Source organism: Canis lupus, chromosome 3 (assembly GCF_011100685.1).
Source record: "Canis lupus familiaris isolate Mischka breed German Shepherd chromosome 3, alternate assembly UU_Cfam_GSD_1.0, whole genome shotgun sequence".
NCBI classification, from domain to species: domain Eukaryota; kingdom Metazoa; phylum Chordata; class Mammalia; order Carnivora; family Canidae; genus Canis; species Canis lupus.
This window is the reverse complement of record NC_049224.1, coordinates 883,567-909,735: the sequence shown is the minus strand read 5'-3', so window position 1 is coordinate 909,735 and position 26,169 is coordinate 883,567. Positions and strand designations below refer to the sequence as shown.

The 26,169-nt window shown below is 44.0% G+C and overlaps 1 protein-coding gene across 1 annotated transcript in view; it reads right to left on the bottom strand.

The window, feature by feature from the left end:
- NREP (neuronal regeneration related protein) overlaps window positions 1-25,729 on the bottom strand; it is a 137,524-nt gene extending 111,795 nt beyond the window's left edge. The window contains exon 1 of the transcript XR_005356499.1: window positions 25,715-25,729. The gene's annotated coding sequence lies outside the window, so the exon portion shown is untranslated. The remainder of the gene's footprint in view (window positions 1-25,714) is intronic.
- Between the last annotated feature and the right edge of the window lie 440 nt (window positions 25,730-26,169).

Sequence of the window (26,169 nt, the reverse complement as noted above, 5' to 3'; positions counted from 1 at the left end):
TTAATTATGGGTCTCATCAGAGAGTCCTCAGATTACAGCATAATCTCCTAGCTAGCCACCCAGACTCCAGCCTTTCCCTCCTTCAATCTGTGCTAAATTCAGGTTCCAGTCTGTATACAGAGGAAAAAACATTTTGCCTATTTTCAAGGGCAATATCCAATAAGGTTGATACTCTCTATTTTATTTTATTTTTTTTGAAGATTGTATTCACCCATTCGTGAGAGACACAGAAAGAGAGAGAGGCAGAGACACAGGCAGAGGGAGAAGCAGGCTCCATGCAGGGAGCCCGACGTGGGACTCGATCCCAGGTCTCCAGGGTCAGGCCCTGGGCCGAAGGCAGCGCTAAACCACCAAGCCACCCGGGCTGCCCAATATTCTCTATTTTAAACTATATTTCTTATTCATCACCCAACATATAATAGACATCATTTTAAAAAAGCAAAGTGAAAAATTGTTGTTAGGAAGGAATAGGATAATTCAAATGAAATGCCTTATGTATTCAGAAGCATTATACCAATGTAAAGATTTAAAGAAAAAAAAAAAAAAACCTTTCCGAAACACTTGAGAGACATTTGTAACATGCTTGTGCATAATTTTATGGTTCACTGCATATAAAAAATGTCAACAATGAATGCTCCAGACATTGGATCAAGATGGTGCTCTGAGAATTCACTTCTGCCCTAAATCCCTAAATGTGACAGAAAAGAATCTTAAAATCCTCAAAACAAAGAAAAACCACCAAATGATGAGGAATCCTTGAAGAAAATGGGTGGGAAAAGAATAAGGGAGAAAACCATAGTCTAGAACACATAAAGGGAACCGCTCTGGGTGCAGGAAATGTCAAAGGCACCCTAAGATCCCGAAGCCTTAGGTACAAAGACCAGGAAGTGCTCCTGTGGCAACTGCCATGGGCTTTGGGTTCTGCTTTTGAAACAGCCAAATGTGGAGTGTTCCCTCTTTAACCTCTGCATGGCTCAACCAGGGTGGCTGCAGAGGTGTTTGCCTCCAGGTTACGGTACAGGAAGCTTGGGTCAGAAAGGTGGCAGTGCCGCTGGTAGCCACCTGATACACAAGGGGGAATGAAGGGAGTGCTAGCACAAGGAGAAACTAGCCACAGACCTAGAATTCTCAAGGCGAGTGTCATCTCAGTGAAGTCTTTGATTTCCCCAGGACTAGGGAGGCTCCATTCTCTTCTGTGCCCATGGTAGCTTCTACCAATCTCCCTTATACCAGTTACATTGCATCTCATTTGATAACGGAAAGAGCCATAACAAACATAAATGGCATTTTATGATTAGATTTCAGACCTTTCAGAACAGGAACTGCTACATTGCTACGCAGTACAACATGAAATGCTTTTCATTAGGTTTTCTCAGACTCTAGTCTAACATGACAAACAGGGCTTGCAATCTGTTAAAGACGACGGACATAAAACAACCCACTGCATAATTGTTTGTAATTGTGACAAGTAAACAAGGAAGACAGTAAAAATCAAGAGACCACCAGTGTAGCTCATCTTCTCCAACAAAGAGGGAGGTGAAGGCAAAGTAGGCTTGCTAAGGTAATCATGAAGTTATTTGGGGCAAGAGAAGACAGACTTAATACTTTGATATTGATTCTAAGAGCATGGCCCTTGAAAGTTTTTAGTCTGGGGGTGATATCATCTTATTTGCAATGATAAAAGATCACATTGGCTTCTGCGTGGAAATAGAGTCAAAAGAGGCAAGAATGGCCCTTAGCAGACCAATTAAAAAGCTGTGGTAATATCCAGGTGAAACTGGTGGCAGTTAGGTGTAGGGTGATGGTAGCAGAAATTGATAATGTTGAAAACCATAAGAAAGAGTAAGAGTTAAAATCAAGGTGATTTGGTTATTAGGTTAGAGAGTGAATGAGAGAGAATGATCTCCTGATCTCTCTTTGGTGTTCGTGTCATTCATTGAGGTCAACTACACTAGAAGAAAAAAAGATTGAGTTCAGTTTTTTATATGCTGAGGGAGATACCCATAAAAGGCATCACTGAAGTAGGCAGTTGGGTGCTAGGGTACCCAGGCTTGGAAGTCAGAAAAGAGGTCCACGCTGGAGGTGTACATTTGGAAATTGTCTCTTTCCAGATGGTTGAAGACTTGAGAATAGATGAGTTTGTTTAGAGAGATTATGAGTAAGAAAAAAAGGCGGCCTAGGAATAAGCCTTAAGAAACTAACCTTTAGAATCTGAGGCTAGGAGAATGAGACAATAAGTCTGAGAAATGGTAGAGAAGGGAGAGACTATGAGTGCAGTCCCACTGAATCAAGGCAAAGTGAGTATATCAAGAAGCAATCATAATGAGCAGCAGTTGGTGATGAACAGTTGAAAACGATAAAGACCTTATTCCAGTAATCTGTTGTTCCTATCCAAGGTGGATCATACATATTGCCAGCTTTTAGCTGGAAGATCAGTTGGGACTATCACCTGGCTCCTCGGTTGTTCCCCATATGGAACACTCCATGAGTCTGTTTGGGTTTCCTCACGCCATGGCAGCCTGCTCCAACAGTCAGCGTTCTAGGATATAGGGAGTCTCTTGAGGTCTGAGCTTGGAAAATGGCTCATCATCTCTACTATATTCTATTGGTCAAGCAGTCATGTTGTTCACCAAGTTTCAATGGTATGGGACATAGATCACAACTTTTGAAGAAGGATCGTCAGAGAAATCATGGCAGCTTAGTCCACCACAGACGTCGATATTTGACATGTACACTCTATTCGTTATAATATGTTTTATAAGCAGTAAAGATTGGCTATAACCTAAACATTGATCATTGGGATCCTGGTTAAGTAAATTTATTTAAATTTATAAAGTTAAAAACTATGTACTCATTAAAAAACACTGGGGATACTTTTAATACAATGTTATGGAAATATGGCCATATTAATGGGTTAAATCTTTTTTTTTTAAAGATTTTATTTCTTCATGAGACACACACACACACACACACACACACACACACACACAGAGGCAGAGGCACAGGCAGAGGGAGAAGCAGGCTCCCTGTGGGGAGCCCGATGCAGGACTCGATCCCAGGATCATGCCCTGAGCAGAAGGCAGACGCTCCACCACTGAGCCACCTAGGCATCCCAGATATTAATGGGTTAAAAAGCAAAGATTAGAGAAGGTTGTATGGAGTGCTACCATTTGTGTAAAAGGAGGAAAATAAAATGCACTTATATTTACTTGTATATGAATAAAACACATATTCTCCATGGGAGGATATCACCCCGAAGGGGGCAAAAATGAGTTCTTGGGTGGGAGGAATCTTAATCTTTTTATACATAAAGTACAGTTAGATGGTATAAAAACATATACACTATATCTGCATATTAAAATTTAAATGACGGGGAGATAATCAGAGGAAAAAATGTCTTCAAAGGCTCCTTAGTGAATTGATGAAAGAGTTTGAGAAACACTGATATAGAATATAAAGAAATGAGTTCAAATGGTTGTCTCCAAGAGTAGCCATGGGTTACTGGGGAAAGGAAGCAATGAGAGCAAGAACGTTCAAGGTGTACTCCTTCACATTGATATTAGAATCATGGGAAGATAATATCTACCAAAATTCAAATTAAAAATAAAATTTAAAACGAGGCTATCCATTTTATTCATATATTACTAAATAGGAGCTCTTTCAACATATACCACAGTATATATAAATCATACACTTTAGAAAGTCTAGTCTGGGCAAAGAATAATTTCACGCAGCTATCTTGAGTGTTCAAAAGGGAAGCTAGTGAAGGGACATTTTATGCAGAACTTGAAGAGTCAGTTATTATATCTCCAAGGGAAACAGTCTTGAAAGACACGTCAGTAGAGGTACCTCCTTCATTGTGAAGGGACAGAGAGCATGTTCCACCCCAGGGGTGTGAAGGACCACTGGAGTTTTCTAAAGTGTTCTCTTCTTCACACTCCAGGATAGGAGAAGCAGCTCTAAGATCTAGAGAGGCTGATGCAACAGCAACAATTAAAAGTCTTCAGCAACATATAGATTTGGGGGAAAAATGGTGCCGTGTGCCGACAGCACAATTTACACTACAGAAGAATGTGGCCGTGGTTAATGTTTGGCAATCCCACTGTTTGGCTCACCCATATGGAATATGGTGAATAACATGAATAAACATGTCCTTGCTGTCATCCGTGCTCCTTAGCGCTGAAAATCCACACTGGGTTGTAGCTCTTCAGCGGCTAAAGTCACCAGGGAATGAGCAACACTACACTTTACCCTGGCATGTGGATGGCAGCATGTAACACTGGGAGCTGGACCATATCCTAGGGAGGGATTAGCTCCGCCCAGTGTTGCAAGCAGCAGCCCGTGACACCGGCCAGAGCATTGCGCTGCCACCGGGACAGATGGAAATGATAAGGAAGAGACTTGCAAGCAGTGAACAGTTAGCGCTTAGCCTACTACTGACCTTGCAAAACAATGGCTATCTTGTACTAGAGTTCGTATCTCCCTCCAATGTTCCCAACCGGTATTGATGAAGCTGATTTAATTGCGTAGAAATTCCACAGAGACTACATGGGTACGAAGCCCTGAAAATACAAAGCACACTTAGACCCTCCGTCATTTCCCAGATTTACTCCCAGGTCATTCGATGCGCGGCTCTGATCATAACTGTCATTTAGAAAAGATTGTGAATACATGTGGCGCAGCCAAAACCATAAGTTCTGTTCAACAGTGCATAAAAGCTAACGCTGAAAAGCACTGTGGGGATACACAGCCACTCCCAGCCAACTTTGGATGCACTCCATTGCCTTGAAATATAGAGCTCTCTTGTGGGTTCTCTATGGACGCTCAGCTAGGAGTTGCTAGAAAGAGCGCGGCGGGCTGCCATAGCAATGTCCTACGTTGGGTGGCTTAAGCAACAGAAATTCATTTCCTCACAGTTTGGAGTCTGAAAGTCTGAGGTTAGAGGGCCAGCATGGTCCAGTTCTGGTGAGAAGCCTCTTCCTGGCCTCCAGATGGCTGCCTCTTGCTGTGCCCGCACAGAGGGAAAGAGGGAGAAAGAGGAGATGAATGAGGTCACCGATTCTACTGGATCAGGAACCTAACATTTATGACCTCTTTTAACCTTAAATAACCACCTAAAAACCCTGTCTCCAATTGTAGTCACATTAGAAGTTAAGGTTTCAATATGTGCATTTTGGGGGAGGAGGGGCCTCATAATTCAGGCCAGAGCATGTATAGACAGAGAGGAGAAATATTTAAATATCAGCAAGGAGGGGCACCTGGCGGGCTGCGTCAGAAGAGCATGAGACCCCTGATCCTGGGTTGTGAATTCAAGCCCTGTAGCGGGTATAACAATTATTTAAAATAAATAAACTCATAAATAAATGAATCACATCAAGGAAACTTTAGGTTGCATATTAGGGAGGTTAAGAATCACATCAGAAGAGCTTGAAAAATGGAGCCATCTATTCAGAAAACAAAACAAAACACATCACCCTGACCTCATACTGCGTGTCCCCCCTATTGGCAAATACGCATCTTGGCCCTGTGGGGATGGCATTTTTCTTTCAATTGAGGCAAAGTGCACATAACAAAATTCACCATTTTATCCCTTTCAAATGCATAATTCCGCGACTTCTAGTACTTTCACAAGGTTGTGTAACCATCGCCACTATCTAATTCCAGAACATTTTTATCACTCTAAAAAGAAAGCCTGTACCTGTTAAGTAGTCACTTTCTATTCCCCCCACCCTGAGTCCTTGGTCCTCATCTTCCAAAGTTCGGGAGAGAAAGTTAGGAAGAAGTGCTAGTTCTTCTCTCCACTGAAAACAGATATTAAGAATGCTATTTTAAAAGCTACTGGAACCACTAATTCAGAGTTTCACAGAGGAATGGAGGCTGTCTTAATTTATCAAGGAAAGGACAACTTCACAGAAACACGGCAGCCGAGGTCATACAGAGGGTCTCAGTTTCCAGTGTTATCTCCAAATGTTATACTGAGCAGCTGAAAAAAAGTTATAAATATCATGTCCTCATACACCCTCCTCAACAAAGCAGATTTTATGTTGAAATACAGTTAGGAAATTCTAAGTTAAACTGTTAACAGATTTCTTGGCCAAGCAAAGAGGATGAATAGAGCACCGTCAGGGAGGGTTTTGATTTTTGTTTTAATTATCAGTGTAGAATAGCAGTTACAACCTGGTGCTTTTTGTTTTTTTTTGGTGTTGTTTTTTTGTTTGTTTGTTTTTTGTTTTGTTTTGTTTTGTTTACAAAAAATCGACCAAAATCATAGATGGATTTTATTTTTCAAAGAAATTGAACCAATAATATATTACTAGTAAATTTCATACAAAATACACAGATTCCTAGCTTCACTTAAAAATACTGGGTTGAACGGCAACTCAGGGCCCTTAAAGCTTCTGGCAACAACTGAGATGAGAGACAACTGCTGTTTTATGAGTGTTATGTGTCTCCAACTTCACCACGGCTGCCGTCGCGTCTGCTACTCTCAGGTGTTAGCTCCTTAACCCCTGATGGCACTTGAATTTGCTTCTCCTGTCACAGAACAGCCTCTACACAGAGATTGCAGAGGCACATTCTTTCAACCACACTTCAAGCACAAAGCTTCTTAACGGCAGGCAAACCCGGAGCATCATCTGATTTTCTACCACGGTCTCAAACTTTCCATACTCAACAGGAATGATGGATACCACTTCTATGGATCTAGAAACTGGATTGCAAAGTACAAAGTTTCAGGGCACCTGCTGGCTCAGGGGCTGAGGGTCTGTCCTCGGCCCAGGACATGACCCCAGGGACCTGGGATCGAGTCCCACGTCGGGCTCCTGCATGGAGCCTGCTTCTCCCTCTGCCTCTCTCTCTGTGTCTCTCATGAATAAATAAAGTTTTCTTTTTTTAAAAAAAAGAAAGTACAAAGTTTCTGAGTGGTGGGCCAATGACTAAATCTGACTATTTTACAAGGTATACAGAAATTTCTGCCGGAGTGGCAAATGGCCATTGCACATTGGCTGTCGTCATAGGCACACAGAAGCTCACTTAGAATCTAAAAGAAAAAACTTGTGGGAGCCATGAGGTGGGAATAATTTGAACAATAGCAAATAGTTTACAAAATGTGTCTATTTGCCTGTGTCTCTCTCATATGGAAACAAATATGGATACCGGTGCAGATACAGATAGAGGTATAGTTATGGGATCTACATATTCATACTAGTTAAGGAGAGATCGTTTACCAACATCAGAGGAAGCAAGCGAAGCACAGAAGTTTGCTCAAAATTGCACGTCTGCTCGGTGGAAGAATAATAGTTAGAATTCCCTTAAATTCTATCTGTTGACCTGCTGCTAGAAACCATTCTAAAGTTATTTCAAATATAGGTATTTCTGACTATTCCATTTAAATAAAAAAGCAAAGATTTTTCCAAAATTATTTTACCTACATTTTACCTCCTCTTTTCTAAAACTGAGCAGTATAGTTGTTCTGAAATTAATAGTTGTTAACTGAGTTTTAACTAAATATCCCAAGTTTTTATCAGCAGTTGCATGCTGTGCTGTAACTGTTTTATAGTCATACTGTTCTTCATGTTAAATATTATAGTATAAGTGATCCAGAATAATCACATGGAGAGAAAGAATAAATTGAATCCAAGGATTCTTCTTAGAAGGAGCAATGGATTTGTTTGGAAGGGATATACTTTGAGAAGTTCTAGGGAGGAAAGAGTGAGACCCTAAGAGCATACTCAAAGGCAAGAGAAGCAAGGGGTAAGGGGAGGAATCTTTCTTCCTTGATAGACTGGGTAAAAAGAGGAAGAACCAGCCTCAAGTTGACCAAATGCAAGAAATGTTTTCTGCGAGTTAATTTCTTAATCAAGAAATATATGAACAGTTGAGTTGACATAGGGCAAAAAAGCCAACGTATTAGAATGTGGGTTTCCTTTAAACTTCTTCAGCATAGAAACCGTGATATTGTGTATATGCCAGTAGTTTAAACTTCAGCTCTAAAGACAGACTATTGAGTAATAATGAACCATGCTGGGTGGCCATCTAGCTTATTCCTAAAGCTCTCCGTATCTCCAACACCTGACGCTTTTAGCATGACGCTGATCATTAGCACATCAAAAATGGATTCTCTTCAGTGAAATTAAAGGCTTAATTAGCATGATGAATTTTTGAAAATGGATTTCATTGGTGAAATTAAAAGGTCTTCATTATATGTAGATTGGTTGAAATATTGCATAAACAAGTATTATTGGCTGAAGTGTGTCCTCTGAAAAGACACGTTGAAGTCTTAACCCCCAAATCCCTAGGAAACTGACCTTATTTGGAAATAGCTAATTATATTCACAGCAACCCTAAGATAAAGTCATGCTGAAGTACGGTGGGTCAATGCCAAAAATGACTGGTGTCTATAAAGAAGGAGAGAGAATCCTACACAGGTAGGCTGCTGTTAGATGGAGGCAGAGACTGGAGTTACACAGCTGTAAGCCAAGGAAAGCCAAGCACTGATGGCTACCAGGAGAAGAGGCAAGGATGGATTCCATCTAGCGTCTCACAGACAGCATGGCCCCGCTGACATCTCACTTTTGAACTTCTAGTCTCCAGAACTATGAGAAAATAAATTTCTGTTGATTTAAGACATCCAATTTGTGGGCCTTTATTGCTTTGAAACTAATACACAAGATACAAGATTCTAGAGAGGATCATACCCTGGACCCTTAGGCCTCTATATTTGTCAGGATTCTCCAGGGAAACAAAACTAACAGGATGTATGTATCTGTACGTGTGAGATTCTCTCTGTCTCTCTCTCCTAATTAATTAAAAAATTGACTCATGCAGTTGTGAAGGTTGGCAAGTCCCAAGATCTGCAAGGTGAGTCAGCAAGTTGGAAACCCATGAGAACTCACAGTGTAGTTCCAGTCTGGATGGAGGCTGACAGGCTCAGAATACAGGAAGAGCCGATGCTTCCACTCTAGTCAAAAGGCAGGAGAAAAATGATGTCTAAGCTTGAAAGGTTGTCGGGCAGGAAGAATTTTCTCTTACTTAGGGGAGAGTCAACCTATTTCTTCCATTCAGTCCTTCAACTGATTGAATGAGGCCCACCCACAATATGGAAGGAATCTACTCAAGCTACCAATTTATGTTCATTTAAATGTTAATCTCATATGAAAGCAACCTCACAGAAATACACAGAATAATATCTGACCAAATACCTTGGGAACCTCATGGCCCAGTTGACATATAAAACTAACCTTCACGGCATTCAAGTTAGATATCTAAGAAGTCCTGTGTCCCACTATTGGTTTGGAGGACTGATGGTTGCCTGGGCCACCAATAAAGGTAACAGAATCTGGTCTCCGAAATATGGTCACATCTGCTTAGGTGAACTGTCTGTATAAGGTGTGGCTGGAGCACCTAACATTAGAACTTGATAAATTCTGGATTTATGAAGTGCTAGCCCAGCATACTGATGAACATTTAAGAGCTGTTTGGGTCTGTGGCAAACCTGAGGTGAGACTTGTTTTCATTAAGAACTTGATGACAAGTTTTGGGAGAAAGTAGTTAACACTCACAATTCTCAGACTTCTTCTGTGTCACTTCAACTACCAAAAAGAAATGTAATTAAGGTGTACGTGACTAAATCCCTGTGATGGGCTTTAGCTCTTCACGGGCTGAGAGCCTGCAGGCATTCAAGCCATGTCTACTGGGACCCCAGGGACAAGGCATTCCCGGGTGATAGGTAGTCATGTAACTTACTTAACTGCAATGTGACCTTGGGCTGTCGCCCTTTCCAAGCCTTAGTCTGGTCACCTGTTAACTGGGGAAAATGAAAGTATCCAGCTCATGTATTATTGTGAAAATGAGATATAATAATGCAGGTGACATATTTATTATAATGCCTGTCACATTTTAAGTTAAAATATTGACTAAAAGTTTCCATTATTATTTTTAAACTTAAATGATGTTTGCCAGGCGAGAAGAGAGGCAAATGGGAATGATGATAAAAGGGACAGAGGGAATAAGAGATGATTCGTTTTCTATCATCACTGTAACAAAAGGTCACAACTTTAGTGGCTCAGACAAAGATTTATTATCTTATAGATAAATAAGCCCACAGTCTATATAGGTCACAAATCTTTAGAAGAAGTTTTCTGAGAATTATACAGAGCTGGGACTAAGGAAAGAGATATTTTTCCCTCCAAAAGCACCCATTCTGAGTGACTTATGAAGCATGGCTCCCTGGCACCTGACAGCCCGTGATTAGGCTTATCTCTGTGTAGTCTTGCCTCTGGCCACTTGTCACAGAGCAGAGTGCTCTCTTCAACACTCCCCACTAAGAAAGTGATTTTAAAGGGATGATTCAGGTGGATTCAGCACACCAGATCCGAAACAATGTCCTTCTCCTCTTGAGCTGACTGTCTGAAATCATATTATTTAAAGAGTTGTACTTGGAAATATTGTTAAAATGTGCATACTACCCAAAGCAATCTACAGGTTTAGTGCAGTCCTTACCAAAATAACAACAGGATTTTTCACAGAACTAGAACAAATAATCCTAAAATTTGCATGGAATCACAAAACACTCCAAATAGCCACAACAGTCTTGAAAAAGAAGAACAAAACTGGAGGTATCACAATCCCAGATCTCAAGGTATTCTACAGAGCTACAGTAACTGAAAAAGGATGGTACGGGCGCAAAAATAGATACACACATCAATGGAACAGGATAGAGATCCCAGGAACAAACCCACGATTATACAGTTGATTAGTCAATGACAAAGCAGGAAAGAATATTCAATGGAGAAAAGACAGTCTCTCCAACAAATGGTGCTGGGAAAACTGGATGGTAACATGCAGAAGAAGAAATGGGACCACTTTCTCACACCAGATGCAAAAATAAACTCAACAGATTAAGGACTTAAATATGAGACCTGAAACCATAAAATCTGAGAAGAGAGCACAAGCAGTAATTTCTCTGATATCGGCCATAGCAACATTTTTCTAGATAGTTGTCCTGAGGCAAGGGAAAGAAAAGCAAAAATAAACTATTGGGAAAAAAGTTTCTTCTCAGCAATGAAAACAACAGAACCAAAAGGCACCCTAGGGAATGGAAGAAGCTAATTGCAAATGACATATCTGATAAAGGGTTAGTAACCAAAATATATAAAGAACTTATAAATATCAACACCCCCAAATCCAACATAATCCACTTAAAAAAATGGGCAGAAAATATGAACAGACTTTTCTCCAGAGACAACATCCAGATGGCCAACAGACACAAGAAAAGATAGATGCTCAGCATCACTTATCAGGAGAGAAATGCAAATCACAATGAGATGTCACCTCATACCTATCAGAATGGCTAAAACCAAAACCACAAGAATAAGGCGTTGGTGAGGATGTGGAGAGAAAGGAACCCTTGTGACTGTTGGTGGGAATGGAAACTGGTGAAGCCACTGTGAAAATAATATGGAGATTTCTCAAAAAATTAAAAACAGAAATACCCTATGATCCAGGAATTCCACTACTGGGTTTCTACCCCCAAAATATGAAAACACTAATTCAAAAGATATATGCACCCCTCTGTTTATTGCAGCATTATTTACAATAGCCAAATTAGGAAAGCAGTCCAAGTGTCCATCAATAGATGAATGGATAAAGAAAACATCGTACATATATATAGTGGGATGTTACTCACCTATAAAGAAAGAAATCTTGCCATTTCCAATAACATAGATGAACCTAGAGAGTATGATACTAAGTGAAATAAGTCAGAGAAAGACATATTCACTCACATGTGGAATTTAAGAAACAAATGAGCAAAGAAAGAAAAGAGAAAAACTACACTCTTAACTCTAGGGAACAAAGTGGTGGCTACAGGAGGGGAGCGGGAGGGGAGATGGGGGAAATAGGGGATGTGGATGAAGAGAACACTTGTCATAATGAGCACTGGGCGATGTACGGAAGTGCTGAATCACTGCATTGTACACCTGAGACTAATACAGCACTGTATGTTCTTAACCTTACTGGAATTAAAATTTTTTTAAAATGCTTTTAATTAAAAATAAAGCATTGTACTTTGCCCTACCCACTATGTTAAATGCAAATACCACAAGGAAAGGGAAACAATGACCTTTCACCAGTCACTCATCTCTTGCACAAGACAGTGATTAGATCAGAACTTTTCCAAAGAGTAGATCTTTGTAAGGAGAATCATGGAGAATAAGCAAAAGTGAGGGTGAGCAGTGCTTTCCCGAGAAGTAAAATCAGAAGCACCTAAGACAAGGTTCACCTACTTCAAAATTTTGCCAAAGGTAATTTTTCCCCTCACTTTGTGACTCTCTTTGGTATAAAAATCCTTAACCCTTTCTCTTCCTAAACTTCCTCTTAACTATTCAATTTTAAAATAATGCTTTTCCTTAAAGAAAAAAAAAAAGCCTTTTAATAATAGGCCTTATGAGACAAACAGAAAAAGAGATTGAAAATGCTTCCCACTAGGTCTGGAGCTATCATTTAAAACAAAAATTGCCCCCCTTACATTTTTGCTGAGAGAATCACTTTTCAGAAATACATACATATATATATTTAGAGAACATGGAAGCTCGCGGTTTCCGCCACTCCAAGTGTCCACAGGAACTTACCAAACGGCTCGCAGACCCGAGCTCTGCTCGCCCAGATTCCTTGCCCTGTAAGTTACTCCCCGTCCTTTCCCCCTCAGTGTCTTATGGACCAAAACACTAGGATTCAGAAACTGTCACGTTACCGTCAGCTCACGTCCCATCATGCCCTGGTCGGGGGAGATCCCTTCCAGTAGGTTCCTCCTGGCAGGTACTTTCCACGACTGGTGGACACGACGGGGCCAGGGCTGACATGAGGGCCGCGGCCCGGCTTCTCCGCTCTCCTGCCCTCGGCGAGGATCCCGAGGCTCACGGTGTCCGGGACACGGTCCGCGCTCCGTCTCCGCCGGGGCCTGGCCTTGCCGGCCGAGTACCCCGAGTACCACGGGGCCACCGAGCACCGCTGGACACGTCCCTCCAGCTTGGGGCGTGGGGTCTTACCGAGGCGCCTGGCGCAGAGGGGCGAGGCCCGGCCCACCGCCCCGCGTGGCCGTCCACACCGAGCACATACACCAGACCTTATTCCTTACGTCTCTGCTGCTCGGTCCTCGCTACCTGCCAGCGACCATTCTAAGGGGCTTACAAACATCCACGCGGTTAACCCTCAGGAGGAACTTGTGAGGAAGGAAACTATTAGACCCATTTTATGGATGAAGGAGACACAGATGGGGTCTGTCCCGACAGGCGACACAGAACGTCAGACAACTTGTCCAACAACCACAGAGCTGGTAAGCCGTAGGACCAGGATACAAGCCCAGGCGGTCTGCGCCCTTAACCATCATGCTGAGCTGATTCCCGTTCCCTAATGATAAAGTACTGACATATCCTGCACAACGCAAAGTACCGAATTCCCCTTCTTTTCTCAGGACTTGCTCGCACATACCCGTCGCTGAGTCTGGCCACAGGCCTGGCCCACCCAGCGCACCTCACGGTAGCCAGCCGGCCTCGTCCTAATGCCCCAAAGCCCACCTGACCCACCGTCCGACTGATCTCAGGCTGTCCTCTCCTCTGCTGGGGCCTTGCCGGCTCCCCTGCACCCCGCGGGGGCTCCACGGCCAGTGCCCCGTCCTCTGTGCCTCAGCCCTTCTTTCTCACCACCTCCTGTCCTCCGAACCAGGGACTCTCGAGGTGTTTCTCCGTGACCCACAAACATATTAGTTGTTCTAAAGATCTTTTAAAAATTGGGATTTGTAGCTGCTAACCCCAGCCCTGTCGGATCAGAATTTTTGGAGACGGGGCCCAGGAATGTGAAGCCTAATAAATTATTTAGGAGGTTTTTATGTGTCCTGCAGTCGGACAGTCCGAGACCTATGGCTTCAATGCCAACGTGCACGCAAGGGGACGGTGGCCTTCAATGACTGGGCAGGACGGACCCCTGTCTGCTCTGCCCGGGGCTCGGGCCAGCTTCTGAAGCACGTCTCCTGGCCTGGGCCTGGGGCCTTCCCTGGGCACGGCAGGTGCATCCGCGCCCCCTCCCCAGGTCGGGGCTGCTGGCTTCCCGACTGCCTCGGCTGCACCTGAACTTCTCGGGGGTCATGTGTGTCTTTTTCAGATTTGACCTCCACTGGTACCAGAGAGCCCAGAACGCCCGGAGAGCGACCCCCCACGGGGCAGCTGAAGTCCACACCGGGTCAGAGCAGCGGGAGGGGGTCCTCAGAGGGGACGTTTGTGTCGAGATATGAAGCAACGTCACAGACCAGTCAGGCCACCTGTCCCACCTAAAGCCAAAGAAAGGCCAGAGACCTTCCCCACTGCCATACTCGGGGTCCATCAAGGGGAAACTTCTTCGCAAAGTTGTGCTTATCATGGTTTTGGGGTTTTTTTTGTGCAGTAGAAATTTTTAGACAGAAATTAAAATAGTAGGAGTCTAAGTCTGTGTGGTGAGCACAGAAAGCCTGATCTTTAGAAACACATCAGGAGCCACCAAAGGCAGGGAGGCCGGGACTTTGGCCATGGAAAAGGGGGGAGAGAAGTGGGGTCCCCCACAGGCAGTAACTTCACTGATATTGGGGGCAAAGAGGATAGTTTAAATTACGGAGGACTCTGGTGGGAGATAGGTAATGGGGACGACTGAACAAGACGACCCAGGCCCAGACCCAGCTCCCAAATCTCCCCAGCGAAGGCTGCACCGAGCGACTGACCGGTAAGCCTAAGGTTATCTATTATTTACCGTTTGCTGCTATGCCTGCTAAAGTTAAATATTAATATGCTAAATAAGAAGCTTGTTTTATAGTGTAGTTTTAGCTTTTAGCTAATCCTTGCATTATCTTTGTAAAGGCCTAAGCAAAGAAACCTTTTAGAACGGAGCAAAAAAACAGTGAGAGACTTAGAACCCCTTAGGTGGGCAGCCCGGGTGGCGCAGCAGTTTAGCGCCGCCTTTGGCCCAGGGTGTGATCCTGGAGACTCGGGATCGAGTCCCGCGTCAGGCTCCCTGCATGGAGCCTGCTTCTCCCTCTGCCTGTGTCTCTGCCTCTCTGTGTGTCTTTTGTGGATAAATAAAATTAAAAAAAAAAAAAAAAAAAAGAACACCGTAGGCTTCCTACTTGAGTGCCTCTCTCCTACACAGGCTCGGTAACCACAGAGAAGGTTCTGACCACCTCCGAGCCTTAGACAGTCCATAGGTTCTTCTGGATCATGACACCTTGTTCATGTGTTTTATGTTATTTAACCTAATCTGTAATTGCTTCCAACAAATGCCCTTGATCCCTCACTACATGCCAGACATTGTTCTCGTAGCCTCGAATATAGCATTGAAGAAAATAAACACCTCTGCTCTCGAGCTCATACTCTAGAGGAGAAAAGGGTTAACAAAATGACTACACAAAATTACAATATGTCGGAAAGTAATCAATAATAAGGACAAATTGGGGGATCCCTGGGTGGCTCAGCGGTTTGGCGCCTGCCCTCAGCCCAGAGCTCAATCCTGAAGTCCCAGGATCGAGTTCCACGTCGGGCTCCCGGCATGGAGCCTGCTTCTCCCCCGGCCTATGTCTCTGCCTCTATGTGTAATAAATAAATAAATAAATAAATAAAAATCTTTAAAAAAAAAAATAAGAACAAATTCAAAGCCCAGAACGGATGGCATTATTAGAAAGTACCTGTCTGTGTACCTGAGGGCAGGTACGATGTTCGTCTGCCCCACTATATACATCCAGCTCCTAGCTGAGTGTGGTCTGTTGAGTGCTGGAGGAGAATCAGAGTAACATGAAAGCGACTAATTCCAGGCTGCCAGCGGGTACCTGGGTTAGTCTCAGGCTTCCCTAAGAAAATACGATGGACTGAACAGCTTGCATATGGTCACCTTCTTGAGGGGACCTTGCACGATCATCCCTGTGTGTCTGCTGTGTGGAGGGTCCAAATTTCCTCTTCTCATAAGGACACCAGTCCTGTTGGACTAGGCCCATTCTAATGACCTCACTGTACCTTAATCAACTCTTCAAAAACCTAATTTCCAATTATGATCACATTCTGAGGTCCTGGGCTTTTTAATCTCAAAGTATGAGGTGGGGAGAGGGTACTGTGGACACGATTCAGACCAGGACACCAAGAACGCAAATCTTCTATGCCTTTGAGTGCATTACTTTATTTTCTTCTTATTATTAATTTTTAAAGATTTTATTTATTTGTTCATGAGAGACACAGAGAGAGAGGCAGAGACGCAGGCAGAGGGAGAAGCAGGCCCCATGCAGGGAGCCCGATGTAGGACTCGATCCTAGGACTCCAGGATGACGCCCTGGGCTGAAGGTGGCGCTAAACCTCTGAGCCACCTGGGCTGCCCTGGGTGCATTATTTTATTTGATTTTTACAGCAACTTAAAAAAAAAAGATTTTGTTTATTGAGAGAGAGTGGAGAAGTGAGGGAGGAGTAGAGGGAGAGGGAGAAAGAAAATATTGAGCAGACTCCACGCTGAGCACAGAGCCCAACGTGGGGCTCGATCCCACAATCCTGAGATGAGGACTTGTAGGAGTCAGCCACTTAAGGGACTGAGCCACCCAGGCCCCCCCACAGCAACTCAACTTAGCAAGGAGACCCATATTCCCATTATCTCCAGTACACCGATAAGACAACTGCCTTAGGCAGAACTGGGCTTCCAAATCAAGTGCTCAGTCCCAAGATCATGATACCTGTTATCCACGAGCTATCACTTCCACTAATCTCAGAGAAATACACGTATGAGCTGCAGATGCAGAGGCCAATCTAGGCGACGCAGAGTAGGACCACAGTGGACCAAGGGCCCTGAACAGCGTGGGACAGTAACCCATGCACCAGACAGTTTACCGGGTGTGAAGAACGGAAACAGGGAGGTTAAATGCCTTGAAATGTAGCCAAATATCTTGTCATCTGGGGTCTGCTTGGCTATTTTTCACTGGAACTGTTCAAATCCAACCAAAGACATGCCTGACAGGCTGCACCCAGAAAACTCTAATTTAAAAAAGTGCTGACATGACCACGGGCATTGCTCCTGAGATGTGAGCAGACCTGATAGCGATGCGTTCGCCTTTTTAATAAAGTCCTGTTCCAGCTTCCTCCAAGTACAAATTGGACCTAACCCTCTCACAGCCACCTCGTTGCCTGGCCCAGGAAATGCAATTCTGATCATTTCTCAGCAGTATCCCCAGAGGTGCCTTGTTAGGGCCGTCACAAGACCGCCTGAAATCCAGGGGGAGTCCTGTCAAATGAACTACTGAGACGGTTTTACTCTGCAAACTTACAGGGTGTAGTCAGTTGCAGCGCTGAAGAGTAACTTTGGGGTAGAACCCAAAGTCCGCTGGCCCGGGGCAAGGGTTGGCTAAGGCAGCGAGCCTCTGGTTCCAGAAATGCTGTCATTCGTTTGCGTTGAAAGCCAGTCTAATACCCTCTCAATTATGAAACCAGGCTCACTGCCACCGCCCACCTTTATTAAGATGCAATCTTTCCTTTTAGTCTATGCCCCACTTCTCAGGTAATGTGTTTTGGTGACAAGCTTACGGCAGATTGCATGTAGCTTAACATCAACGGGAACGTCCTTTCTCCTCTCCTAGTCCTCCCCCTTGGGCCACGGCCCAAACCCACTAGGGTGCACTGAAGCAAAGACAGGAGGTCCCCCAGCTCAAATGTTAGACTGAGCACACACATCTGCCTCCCGTCCTTCTCAACACTCTACTGAAATATTTACGAGTGCGAAACGCATCGGTGTATGACAGCAAAGAGAGTGAGAGCGGGGTGGTGATTGTCAGTGGATTGACAGGTCTCAGTACATCAAAGAAAATGGAAAGATGGGCATGACCTGTGACACAGCAGTTACACTCCCAGATAGAGGTCAGAGGCATGTTCACTTAGGTCGGCTGGGCACGTGTGCACATCTTTGCACGTGGACACAGTGGTCGTTAGGGCAGTGGGGAGCTAGAAGAGATTTAGGGAATCGGATAATTGAGGAGGAGCGAATGTATTTCACGAGACACTGGGCAGCAGTAAGTAGAAAAGTGAGAAACAGAGCAAGTAAAAACATAGTGGGAAAAGCAGATACAGAATGAGAAAGCACAATATCTTCTGTATAAATGAAAGCCTCCCAAATGCAACAGTGCATACTATAGAAATTGCATATTGTGTATCTTAAGGCCACATCAATACATAACTGTGGGTTCCAGGTGGGGAGAGGTGGGAGTGGGGGTTAGCCAAGAAGGAAAAAACACAATAGAGGGGACCCATTTAAATTACTAATAACCATGTGCTTTGCAAAATATATTGAATAGATTGGAGGGAAAAGGGAAGGGGAAGCCACATTTCAGAATGTACTGGAAGGGAACCAATCTGTGCACTGTAACATCACGGTGATCTCACATCATATAAGGAATGAGAAGTTTTTTAAGATGCACTCTAGGGGATCCCTGGGTGGCTTGGTGGTTTAGCACCTGCCTTTGGTCCGGGGCGTGATCCTGGAGTCCCAGGATCGAGTTCTGTGTCGGGCTCCCAGCATGGAGCCTGTTTCTCCTTCTGCCTGTGTCTCTGCCTCTATGTCTATCATGAATGAATAAATAAAATCTTAAAAAAAAAAAAAAAAGATGCACTTTAACTTTTTATCATAAGCAAGTGTAAATAATTTATTTTTTACCATGGTGAACATGTTAGATTAAAAAATAAAAATGTGGGATCCCTGGGTGGCGCAGCGGTTTGGCGCCTGCCTTTGGCCCAGGGCGCGATCCTGGAGACCCGGGATCGAATCCCACGTCAGGCTCCCGGTGCATGGAGCCTGCTTCTCCCTCTGTCTGTGTCTCTGCCTCTCTCTCTCTCTGTGACTATCATAAATAAAAATTAAAAAAATAAAAAAAAATTTTTTTAAAAAATGTAAAAAGAGGGTTGTGATACATCGAAAAAAATTCAACTTGCTTCCTTTTCTGCAAAACAAAAACAAAACCAAAATAAAAAAAAAAAACAGTAAGAATGCCTGGAGGAAATATAGATCAAGACTTCAACGTGCAGAGTGACTACAATCTTAATTATTCAAAACCTGCTTTTCTCCTGTGTGTGTTACAAAAAGCCCTCAGAAGCTACGCCGCGAGGCCCTGACGAGGGCTCCCTAGGGCAGCCATTCAAGACACTGGTTCAGGCCTCCATAAGCCCTGCGAGGATGCGGGTTTCTTGGGCTGTGAGGGTTAGTGAATCTTTTATTAATGAAGGCCAAGCCCACCTTCCACTCACATGAAAGGAAAACATTGGCTAACTGAACTAAGCATTAAGTTGGAGAAAACCTCGAACTCCAGTGCGAAAGCCACTTTATTGATTCTGCACGTTTGCCACTGACAAGGCCCCCCAGGCCTCCTGATGTCATGCAGGAGTCCAGCGCAGGCCGAGGCGGCTGCAGCCGGGCGGCCCATCTGGGTGAGACATCGTCCAAATCCCAGGGAGACAGAACAGGGTCGAAAGCCCAGCAGCTGCAAGGAACTCCTGTCAGGGTGTCCGGATGGCTCTTTGCCTTCACCGTGATCACCGCACAAAGTGCGGAGGAATCACACACACACTGGCCCAGGCGCCCCTTGGGCCGTCAGTGGAGCCTATGGACACCGGACACCGTAAGTTGAGTAGAGGAAATAATCAAAGATGGAGCAAAGACAAAACAGGGAGACCCCAGAGCACTTTCTCCCTCCTCTATAGGCTGTCCCTGGGCACTCGCTCAGGGGGACATTCACGTATCATTTAAAAATGTATCCAGTGAAACTTGATGCCTCATTCCCAAGGCAAAAACCTACAACAAGAGAACTTCACAGTTTACGTGAAAATAGAAAATGGAGGCCACGTAAGAGGGTGTGTGAAGATACATCCACCTTCTGGGTCAAGTCCGAAGGGCTGACTTAACATTTAATTTGAGGAGTGCCTGAGCATTCCCAATTCATTTTACAATCTTATAATTATCATGGAGCAGAAAGGGTAAAAAGGGAATTTTTACAAGGAGGCCTAAAAAATACAGTAGCCTCAATTTATGAATTGCTTCAGTTTTTGTAAATAATAAACATTTTCCAAACAAAAACACTTAGTTTGTCTAAGTATAGCATATTGAATAGAATAGAATCAGTTTAAATAGCTATGTTTACGATGGGCCATTTTATTTTTTCCCAAGGAATGGACATTTCTGTGACTAAGGCTTAGAATGAATTCACGTTTTCTGTCAGTACATCTTGAAGGATTTCTTTTTCTTTGTTTCGCTTTGTTTTTGTTCATTTGTTTGAAGTCCTGCTGGAACAAAATTAAATATGGTGAAATTTGGGCATTCAGTTGTGATTTTCCTGGAAATTTGATCTTTTACAGTCAAACTGAATGGAAAACCCAGTTTTCTAAAAGAACGGGTAATTTTGTGTCAAAACCTGATTCCCCAATTCCAAAGACAAATTTAACCCGCGGATTCAAAGCATCTGAAATGTCGGCCTAGCTCTTCACTGTACTTACGACACAGGCAGCCCGAATGCCTTTTACCTTCAGGCACGGAGACAGCAGTTGTTGATGGATCACAGCGGACGGCCCTTAGGATTATGGCCAGAGCGGGGTTAGCTCAGGGTCAGGGTGGGGAGGCTGCTCACATGAGGGGAGGAGCCATCACTGTATTGACACGGTTATGGGGGTATATTGAATTCAGATCTTCTGCAACAGCATCGTGAGATGTTTAATCACCGCGAAGTTTTAACTCATGTTATGCAGAGGATGCCTCGGCCAACAGTCTTGGTCAATGACCCTTAGACCATCAGAGTGGAAAGCTCTGGGGGATGAATGGTGTTAGTGGTCACCTTATGAAGCTGGTCTATCTGCTGCTGCTGGGGGGGTTGACAAAGGTGTCATTTTAATCCAGAGACGATTTAATGGGGACTAAAAACAAATCGATATACCTTTGAAACAGATACGCTCATCTTATCCTAAATTACATCCCTGCACCCTTTAGAGACTGGGGATCGAGGAGAGTTTAGAAACTGGGAATGGTGAAAAATAAATGAGGCTAGGCTGGGGAATGGGGATGGGTATGAGAGGGACAGACGATCGCTCGGCAAACATCAAGGCACTGCTCGCCATGCTGGGGCAGAGGAACACGCTCTTCTATCAGGTACCGACAGTGGTAGAGAAGAAACAAGTAACTTCACAAGGTAGTATCAGGTAGCTTCAATGCTATGACAAAAACAAGTCAAACAGATAATGTGATAGAGAATCCTTGGGGCAGTAGTCGTTTGCCAGGCAGAGTGAGAAGGCAATGGAGCCGGAGAGGTGGGGGTGGGGGTGGGGAGTGGTACAGATGAGATGAGCGGGGACAAAAATTTTCCCGGGGTGTCCACTTGGGAATCTTCAATGTTGAATTGAATATTCAAAGAATAGATGGTATTAATTGTGGGTTCCTGGACTGTCTAGGACTAAGAATAAGGTATTGTGACTGTCGTCCAACAGAATCAACGACTTGCCTGTGGTCCTATGTTGGCAAATATTAAAAACAAATTATTGAACTTATTTCAATTTAAGTGAAATTGAATTTAAAAACAAATGTTAAAAACAAAAAAATGGAACACACGTGTTTTGACAACCAATCCAGTACTGAGGGGAAGTGCCCCACCAGAGTATTATTCCACAGTGTAACTCACACCATACATGAACTCTTACTTGACCTTTTCCTGAAGAGAACCTGGGCTGCTTCTCAATCCAGGCAAATTTTTTGAGGTTCCTTCTCTGCAATCTAATTTTCCCATGCTTGATAAGATTTATGTGGCTGTCTTCTGTGTTAAACATGCTGTTTTTCCTTCTGCTCGCTTGGCTCACCTCTGTCCTAGCTGACATCTTCCTGTGACTTCTTAGCTGGCAACCCAACTTTTCCATGATTAGTTCAATCCTATTATGACTCAAACAGTGGAAGAGACTATGAAACTTGAATTATATTCCCTTCTTCCATGCTTAACGTCTTTAACTTTTGTTCTCCATTATTAATAGACTCCCTTTTCTTAACCTAAATTTTTTGTTCTGCATTGACAATTTTTTTAACTGATTTCAAGATTAAAATGTATTATGGAAATGCAGCAAATGACATACAAGGACAAAGAAGAAAATATAAATTACCCACATTCCTACTAATCAAAGATCAGCAGAATGTGATTGCTTATTTTTCTTGAATTAAATGCTTAATTAACAACTTAAAACACTTTCTTGTTAATCGTGAGGAGGTTCAAGTCTACGAATCTTATTCCAAGTACAGCTTTGGCCACACTCCATAGTCTTGGGGGAGAGAGGAAGAATGTCATTTCAGAGGCAGCATGACTGATCCCATAGGGCCTTGTCTGCCATCGTGCAAATGTCGCCTTTTACTGGAGTGAAAGAGAGGGTACTAGAGTTTCAGGCAGAGCAGCGGCATAATTTAACTTAAAAGGTCAATTAACTTGCAAAGTTAAGATGCCAGAGAAGTAAAAAGAAGTCTAAGAAAATTAAAAAGCAATTTATCCTTCCTGTCTGGACGTAACGAACCCTGTGATTTCACAGAAACATGTTTTACTCTCTAGAATTGTAATAACCAACAACTGATAAACATTTAAGTAGGTATTAGTTATTACATTTTCATGTGATCCTAATGTTTTAAATTCATACTATCTAGACAACTGAATCTTCCACAATGAGTACTCAACAAACACCAGTTTGGTTAAAAAAGAAGAAAGGATGGGAAGGCGAGAGATGGAGGGAAGGAGCGGGGAAGGTGCGGGGATGGGAGGGGAAGGGAGGGGACGGGACGGGACATATATCTACTTCCACAAATAGGGAAATGCTAGGACAAAAAATTAGGCTAACACATCTACTCACTAATCTTTTAGTATTTAGGAAATATATAATATGGTGAGCCTAGAGTTTAAAAACAAAAGAACTGAAATGTCTTTTATTTCTTAAAAGTGCTCTTAAAAACTTACTGAAGTTGTGTCTGTTGTTACCTATAAAATACTTGCCTGCCCTACTTTTGTCAGGAATAGGGATCTTTTTTTAAGCCCTATTCCTAGGCCCACCCTCTACATACACAGAGAGAAAGACAAATTCTTGTGAAAAATGAAGGTGGAGCAAAATAAAGTGCTCATTTGCCCATTTGGGCTTGGTTTCGTTACCCACATCTTGAACAACACTGATTTTTATGTTGATGATTGGATTTTATATTGATGAAAGGATTGATTATGGATTAAAGGGTTATTTTATGCATTTTCAAAATGAAACGGGACCAGCCTCCGTGTCACTGAATTTAGCCGCTCGCCACGTGGCTGGGTAGCGGGTGGGCTGGGGAATTGGCTTTTCCCGTGGGCAGCATGTACCTGCAGCCCGAGTGGCTTCTGAGTCTCCATGACCTAAGAGCACCAACGAGACAGCGGAGATGCCCGGCCGGAGGTCACGGCAGGGAGGTGTTTGTGCGAGTCCCCGCGTCCCCTCTCATGACGGCTCACACCGCGAATGCAGCCCGTGTCCATGTCATTTCCATTTTCTAATGCAAATTCCGCCCGGAGCCTCGAGACAGAGCTGTGTCCCCTCGGCCTCTCCAGGCAGGGAACAGACCCGGTGGTAACCGGGATGTGCGAGGCACCGTCAGACGCAGACGGCCCCGCACCGCAGCCCCGCAGGTCTAACCGTAAGTCCTCCGTCTGTGGGTTAGGGCGGCCGTGACAACTTAGCCGTCTGGGCCGTAGCTCTCTGCGACTCCTTCTCTTCCTTTCTTTCTTCCTTCTTTCCTTTTCTTCCTTCCCTTCCTTCCTTCACTTCCTTTCTTCCTTCCCACATATAAGACTGACTTGATTAGTAAGTCTCAGGCAGGCACAGTATAATTTACTATTATTATATAATGCACGTTTACAAGAGGATATAAATTACTGAATCCTTTGTAGACTGATGCTATATTTTCCATTTCCTTAAATTCGATTATCCGCAGCTAGCCACATTTATCCTGATTAATTAAACTCTGGTAAAAACCATCTGCACTTCTGACTCCATGCACCTCCCTGAATTTTCACCCGGGGTGCCAAGGAAAGAGGACATTCATTTTAGTCTCTGCCGTGGAAGCATCTTAATTTTTTTTTTTTTAATAAACGTAGAGTGAATAAAGAACTTGTCATTTCTCTGTAAGGCCAAGTTAAGTCATCTTTCTGCTTTTCTATAATGAGAGTTCTCACAGGGATCAGAGAGGGCCGATGTGTGGGAATTAATTGGCTGCTGTCTTTAGTATGAGGGATTGGAAGCAGGGGGTCCTCACAACCAAAAAGATATTAAGAGCTGAACAACTCAGGCGGCGCCTGGATAGCTCAGGGCTCGAGCACCTGCCTTCAGCCCGGGGCGTGATCCTGGAGTCCCCGGATCGAGTCCCGTGTCGGGCTCCCTACGAAGAGCCTGCTTCTCCCTCTGCCTCTCTCTCTCTCTCTCTCTCATGAATAAATAAATAACATCTTATTAAAAAAAAAAAAAGAAAGAACTGAATAACTCAGAAGGACCCACATTCAGAATCTGCTTACCCCATGAGAAGAAACTTACGGTAAGTTATAAGTTGTATCTAAGATAAGATTCAAACAACACGAAAGCTGCTGGTGATACAAATGCTCGCCACGGATGGGTTTGGGCCACGAAGGTCCACCCCAGCCCTGGGCTGTGCGGCTGCGGAGCTTGGCCTCAAACTGCAAGACGTTCAAGGCCTTCCCAGGAGCTAAGCCCTCTAATGCCATGCGAGTAACTCCGAGAAAGAAAACCCCATGAAAAGGGACCTTGTCTCTGTCTTGTTCACGACCAGAATGCGTCAGTATACCTGGCTTTTTAAGACACAAGTTTGCAAATATTAAACGATTGCTTCTGACTAGTCCATAGGTATACACTGGCGTGCAGCCCCCGAGTGGCCCCCACTACTCCAGCCCCTCCTAGGGGGATGCTTCACTGGGGGGAGCCCCTGCAGAGAAGAGCGTCTCTACCATCACTGGGGGCAGTTCTGATTAGCACTCAGGTGATACTGGTTTGCCGAGTACTCTAGAAACCACCCCCTTCCCCACCGTTCTGTCTCCAGGCCACGGAGCAGTGTCTGCCACAAAGCAGCTGCTCAATACGTTTCTCTGAGTAAACTGATGGACAAATGACCTACTTATTTTCCTTATTTCGTATCTTTTACTTACACATCCTATTGCCAGCTCAACCCCATGAATACCAAATATCTGTATCGGGATTATCCACGTTTCTAACACCATTCAAGACCAACCCTAACTGAGCACCTGCTTTGTGGCAGAAACACTTCTGGGCCCCAAAGGGAACCTCCGGGAGCCCGAGTGAGCTGGAGAGGTGTTGGGACTTTTTCCCCAAAAGCGCAGATCCCATAAATAATTCACAAATAGGAAAGAAAAGGAAATGCCAAGGAGATTAAATGAGTCACACGTGTGCTACTATTCTTCAGGCTTAACTTGACTTCTTCTTGGCTTCGGTCATAGGGTCTAAAAGCTATTTTTATGAACAGCTAAAGACATAAAAATAGGCACAGCCATATGACAGGTTGCATAAGCTTGAGGAGACCTCTAAACAGACATGCAGCATCACACCCCCAAACAGCTTACACTCACGGCCCACATGCTGTGTGCCAAGCCCTGCGCTGAGACATACACACGGCCCCTCACCTGGTATCTGGAGCCACTGCCTGAGCAAATACCGGTCCTTATCGCATTTTGGAGATGGCACAGCTAGGTTGTGAGGAGGCACACAGCCGACCTCTGACAAGGACGAACGTAGCCTCTGGTCCTTCAACCCGAGGGGTCAGGTGGTGATCACCGCACCACCGACCCTATACGGAGGTAAACCTGGCATCCTTAACCTCTCTGAGATTACAAGTTTTAAGCTAGCACATCCAATATCTAAACTAGAACAGTCTTTATTCTTTTTGGTCCACTTTAATTGTTCTTCCCGTTTCATGAATTGGTGTAAGTTGCTATGGCAACACTCATCAGCTTGTCCTTCCTCTCTGCATTCGTCATCCTCTCCTCCCCGACTCCCTCATTCAGTCTGGTGTGACTCCTGCAAGTGAATGAAGCCAAGACGGGCAAGGGTCTGCGTGGCCCGTTTCCAGGGAGCACAT